Genomic DNA, 6000 nt, shown 5'->3' on the forward strand with positions numbered 1-6000 from the left:
GGGACAGAAAGGCTCGGTCAGGGACCCTGCATGGCCTGGTGGGCACAAGGGAAGATGGTCATGGGGCCAATCCCATGCTATCCCGGGCCGAGCTCCACCCACAGACGTGCAGCCAGAGTGTCCCTGGGGAGCTGAGTCTGCCTGGGAGCGCTCCCTCCAGAGAGAACCACAGAAGTGCAGGCTCAGAGGAACAGGGCGAGCACAGGGACCCAGAGTGCAGGGACCCAGGCTGGCTGCCAGAAGCCTGTTGGGACTCCAGGGCTGTTCCTCCTGCAGACTGTCCTTTGACCTCCACCCCAGGCTAATGCCCTCCCGCCAGCCCAGGGCCCTGTGCCCTCGGGTCCTTCCTGGGCACCCCGGTCCCCGACCCTGCCTGAGGGGCCCAGCCCTGCTCCATGGGGGCTGTGGCTGCACCCTCAGGGCCCGCCCCTCAGCCTGGGCACTGGCATCTTCCCACCTCTGGGCTTCTCGTTCTCCAAAGGCTCTGCCCCATGCCCTGCCCCACCCTAGCTCCGGTGACTTCTTGAAACCTCTCACCCCACCTGGACCTGTCACTCCAGAGAAGCCTCTGCCACCTCCTGCTGGCTCCTGAGGCCCCACCTTCCCTCTGCAGCCATGCACCAGGCTCCAGCAAGAATCCTGCCCTTGAACTCCGGTCTCCTGCCTCAGCCTGGCCCTGCACCCTCCTCTGCCTGTGCTGGATCTCACATCCCCCAGCACCATGGCCTCTGGGCTGTTGCCCCTCTGAGCCCACACCCTGCCCTGGGGGCCGCAGCCGCGTGTTAGTCCTGCCAGGAGCCGCGTGCAGGCCAGGGAAGGCTCTCTCCCGCCATGGGCCCTGGTCCTCCGGCTGCAGCCCCAGCATGTCCTGTGCTGACCCTTTCCATCCACAGCTGTGCCACTGGCTGAGCAGGGCGCACGTGCCTCACCTCCATCCCCACCACTCCTGCACGTCAGCCGCCTCCACCCAGGCCCGTCCCCTTCTGCACCAGGTTGGATGGTGTCCCCTAAAAAGGCATGTGTAAGTCCTAATCTGCAGTCCCTGAGAATGTGACCTTATTTGGAAATAGGATCTTTGCAGATGTCACCAAGTCAAGGTGTGGTCATACTGGGCTAGGCTGGCTCTTACCCAATGTAACTGTGTCCTTATAAGAAGACAGACAACAGCCAGGTGCAGTGGCTCACAACTGTCATCCCAGCACTTTGTGAGGCCAAGGTGGGTGGATCGCCTGAGGTCAAGAGTTAGAGACCAGCCTGACCAACATGGTGAAATCCTGTCTCTACCAAAAATACAAAAATTAGCCTAGTGTGGTGATAGACGCTTGTAATCCCAGCTACTCGGGAGGATGAGGCAGGAGAATCGTTGGAAGCCGGGAGGCGGGGGTTTCAGCCGAGATTGCACCACTGTACTCCAGCCTGGGGCGACAGAGCGAGACTCCGTCTCAAAAAAATTAAAATATTTAAAAAAAGGGAGAAGACAGAGGCAGAGACTGGATCTCCAAGCAAGGAATTCCCAGGACGCCCGTGGCCCCAGAAGCTGAAGAGGCAGGAGGGATCCTCCCCTCCAGCTCCGGAGGGAGCGCGGCCCTGCCCTCCTCGCCTACTGGCTCTGGCCTCCAGAGCTGTGACAGCAAGTTCCTGCTCTTTCAGCCCCTGCAGAGTTCTGCACCCTATGCCCACCCACCCAGGAGTGGGGTCTGCTCCCCGTTTTCTCAGCACTACGGGCCCCAGACCCCCTCCTGGTTCTCACCATCATTCCGGCTGGAGCCTCCCTCTGTTCAGCAGCCTGTCCATGCCCACCCTTCCCTACCTCTACAAGGGGTCTCAGGAGAAGGATTGGACCCCACGTTTGAGCCCCACCCCCACACTCCACAGCTCTCGAGGCAGCCGCCCCCCACGGCTACCAAACTCAACACACGCATTCTGGACTTGGCTGCCACCCAGCCCGGCGACGCAGGCTATGGCGGCTCCCCTCTCCAGGAACAGGATTCCGCTCCATCTTCATTACCCATTAAATCTGAGACCGCCTCCCACCTACCCTCAGCCTCTCAAATCTGCAGCAAGAGCCCAGCCTATCCTGGGTCCCAAACCATGTGCCCAGCTGCCTCTTTGAGGTCTCACTGGCACCCCGTGCTGCTCGTCCTCTGAACGCGCAGAGCCTAACCCTAGAAAGCGCTGGGTCCTCCCTGTCCCCTCTCCCCACATCTGGTCCCACGAAGGGCATGCTCCAGGGGCAACTCTGAGGGCTGTCGAAGCTTATCGATGCCCCTCCTCAGGGCTGCCTGCTAAAACTGTGGCCCACCTACCCACCATGGCAAAACCCTAGCCCCCTCCCCTCCCTTCTGCAGATACTGGTCCTGGGGCTCCTCAGGGCATCCTGCTGCTGCCGGGCTGATCAGAGCCTCAGACACAAAGCCAGGGCCAGGAGGGCTCACCACCACCCCACTGGCTGAGCTCAGAGAGCCGGGGCTCCAGGGAGCAGTGTTGCAGCTCAGCTGTCCTGAGGGGCCGTGCTCAGGACGCAGTGTCAGGTGGCTGAGAAGATGTGGAGGACCATGGAGTGGGCTGCTGTTAAACGGCCAGCATTGGAGAAAGCTCCCAAGAGGCTATAGACGTCTGGGCATCTGGCTGGTGCACCACAGGGATGCCTGGGCGCTTGTCATGGTGCAATTGGCCATGGACCTGCTGGTGACACCACAGTCTGCCCCAGCCAGAATCTGCTGTCCTGAATAACTTCTGGAAGGCACAGCTGGAGTGCCAGCTCCCCAGTGACACCATGCAGGCTGGGGCACCATTCCCCAGGAAGCCAGCTATATCACTCCAAAACCTGGCATCCCACGCATGTGTCCCAGGAGGTGGGCCACAGGGGTCCCCAGGAACCAAGGCCTGGCAGCCACAGTGGCCTGCCCACCATCTCCCACTGATCCGTGATGGACATGATGGCACTTGGGCTCCTCAGCCCCATAGCTCTGTGGTGGGTGGGCTCAGCTGTCCTGGTCCCTGGAGGGGGAACACCTCTGCCAGGGGACGCAGCTAGTGTCACTGTCAAAGGCTATGCTGCTCCCAGGCCACTCTGGACTGTCATGTCCCAGGAGCAAGCAGCCAGGAGGAGGCACCCGTCTGGCAGGGGGCAGGCCTGGGCAGAAGGAGGCACTACAGAGAGGGGCAGGCGGTGCTCGGGCACCTGGTCTGTCCTGCCTGGTTCTCACAGTCAATGAAACATCACCCCCAACCCTAGAGGGGACCCTCACAGAAGAGGATCTGGTCACACCTGACAAGCCCTGAGCCAGCAGGCACGCCCGGGTTGAGGGCATCTGGTCTGGAGTACAGGGAGGTGGCCCCAGGGGCCAGGCTCAAGAGCACAGCCTGTCTGGGGTGGCCTTCTCTGCTTCTCAGGGGGTGCATGAGATGGTGGGACAGGCCAGCTTCTCCTTTATCCACCCTGCTTCCTCCTCCCTTCCCTTCCTGAGGCCATCCTGAGACAACTCCCAGTGACCCTTACATCAGACTGCTTCCAGGAACCCAGCCTGCCTCCCCCAGGGCTGGGCCCTCTCCAGCGTGCCTCATTCCAGACCCCAGGGTCTGTGAGCCCGAGGGAGCCACTCACTACAGCATCCAGGCCAGGCTTCTGGTGGGTTGGGGGCGAGGGGCTGGAGGTGACATCTGGGCGGGGATGGGCATGGGGAGATGAGAGGAGCCCCTGACTTCCCAGCAAGGGGGAGGGGCAGGGCCCACTGGTAAGTGGGAGGAGGTCTCAGATTTAATGGGTAATGAAGATGGAGCGGAATCCTGTTCCTGGAGAGGAGCCTCCGTAGCCTGTGTCGCGGAGGTGGGTGGCAGCCAAGTCCGAAATGCATGTGTTGAGTTTGGCAGGGATGGGGTGGGGAGGGTGGGGCCAGCACCTTGAGCAGGCCTCGACCTAGGCTCGGGCAGCCAGCCCAGACCAGCCACATGCTATGTGGGCCGAAGAAGCTAGGCCAGCGGCTCCAGTTCCCCAAACAGAGGAGATTCAGGGAGGAAGGCTGGAGACTGGGTGCCTGGAGCAGGGAGTCGGGGGCAGGCGTGTCCTGCATGTGTGTGTGTGCCAGCCAGTGCACGCCTGCGCCATGCACCAGATGCAGCCTGTGGCTGGCTGCGCCACTCCCTGTCTCTTCCTCAGTGACCTTGGGCCTGGTATGAGCCCTCCTGGGCCCTGCCCCTTCCCAGGCTGGGCAGGAAGAAGGCCCAGGAGAGGGCGCCTGACTCTAAGTGGGGCCTGGGGAGGGCAGGTGGATTGGAGAGTCTGGAGCCAGACGGGGGTGGGAGGGCAGCTTCGAATGTGGGGGCATCTGGAGCAGGTGGCTGCCGCCCAGGTGAGCATGGGCAGTGAGTGATGGGGTGGGGAGGAGGCTGAGCAGATTTCCCCAGAGTCTGAGGCACAAAAGGCCCCTCACGAGGATCTCCCACCTCAGGTGGCCCCTGGGCACCAGTGGTGGAGGGCCATTCCTGAGGAAGATGGGTCTGCATCTCTTGGGAGAGGTCACTGTCTGTCACCAGACTGCCCAGCAGGTCCCCGCTGCAGCCTGGGACAAGGGTCAGGGCGGCTGCAGCTGCCTGCCTGAGCTGGGTCAGGACAGACCCTGCCTGGGCCCACACAGGAGGCAGCAGGCTTGGCCTCTGCCCGAGCGTGTGCCCTTTTGGGAAGACACCACCCACGTGCATCCTGCACCACAGTCAGAGATCAGGCCCCGATCTTGGTACAGCGCAGCGGGGCCCTGGGTCCAAGCGACGGGCAGGACCCTTCCTGCCTCCGCCTCCCAGGGGTCTCCAGGCGACCCGTGACGGCTTACCTGACCGCAGGGGCCACCCCGGGACTGCTCACCCGCTCACCCAACGCAGGCAGCTTCCCCGGGGGAGTGACGCCTCCCTCGGGCAGTGTCGCGAGGAGTCACCCCTCTCAATCCGTCGGCCTAGCTGCCTCCCGGCCTGGGCGTTCCCCACCCTGCAGAGCCTGCCCCGACCAGCCCTTGCTGCCCGGAAACCGCTGGGCCCACGAGACCCCCACCCGCGGCCGCGTCTCCCATGACGGGTCGGGGACTCAGAGAGGGGGCCCTTGGGACCTCCGAGCGCGAACCGCCCGAGGCGGGACACCTGCCGGCCCACCGGCGCCCAAGCCGCGCCTCCACCCCGGCCTCGGCGTGCGGCTCCCGCGACAGTCCGGGTTCCCCGGGCCGCCCGCGTCCGGCCCCGCGCCTGCACCCGCCCGCCAGGCCACACCTGCGCACCTGCGCACCTGCGCGCTCGCCGCGGCGTCCACAGTGTCCCCGCCACCCGCGCCGCCCGCATTTGAAGCCGCGCAGGCCCCGCCCCGTCCAGGGCGGCGCCCAGGTGGGTCCCGGCGCGGGGCGGGGCAGGCAGGGCCGGAAACCCCTCGCGGGACCCTCCTGTCCCCGCCCCAGCAGCTAGTCACCGCCAAGGAACGCGCCGCGGGCGGGGGGGGGGGGCGTCCTGCGCCCTTCAGAACAATTTTTTTTTTTTTTAAGGAAAGGCGTTTGGAGGGAAGCGCGGACTGGCCGGAGCAGCGGCTGCCCTCCCCACAGGCCACTTGCTTGCCATGTGGCTGGTGTCGCTGCCTCCAGCCCCGACGCCCCTCTTGTCTGCTCAGCCCCCTGGAACACTGCTTCGCGTCCTGTGTCTGCTGGGTCCAGGGGTTTTCGAGGCTCTCCTTGGCGGACCCCTCTTCCCACATGAGGTTTTAAGAGCTGGGGTCTCTGTGTCCTGTGTGGGAGCAGTGCCAGCCCTCACCCCCTCCATCCGGGCTCAGAGAATGCCCCCTGTCACCCTGGGAGTACCTAGCCCTCTCTCTGAAGCCCATTCTGGCACCCACCTTTCAAAGCTGGGGCCTGCTGGAGATGCTGGGCATGGAGGCTCACAGCCTCGGGGGCTGGCCTGGGGGCAGCCTCAGCCTTGCCGGGAATCTTCCATGGATCTTCTGTTGGGCCCTCTCCTTGGCTGCATTGA

The sequence above is a fragment of the Aotus nancymaae genome, unplaced genomic scaffold, assembly GCF_030222135.1.
Source record: "Aotus nancymaae isolate 86718 unplaced genomic scaffold, 86718_ANA_hifiasm-v0.15.2.pri h1tg000036l, whole genome shotgun sequence".
NCBI classification, from domain to species: domain Eukaryota; kingdom Metazoa; phylum Chordata; class Mammalia; order Primates; family Aotidae; genus Aotus; species Aotus nancymaae.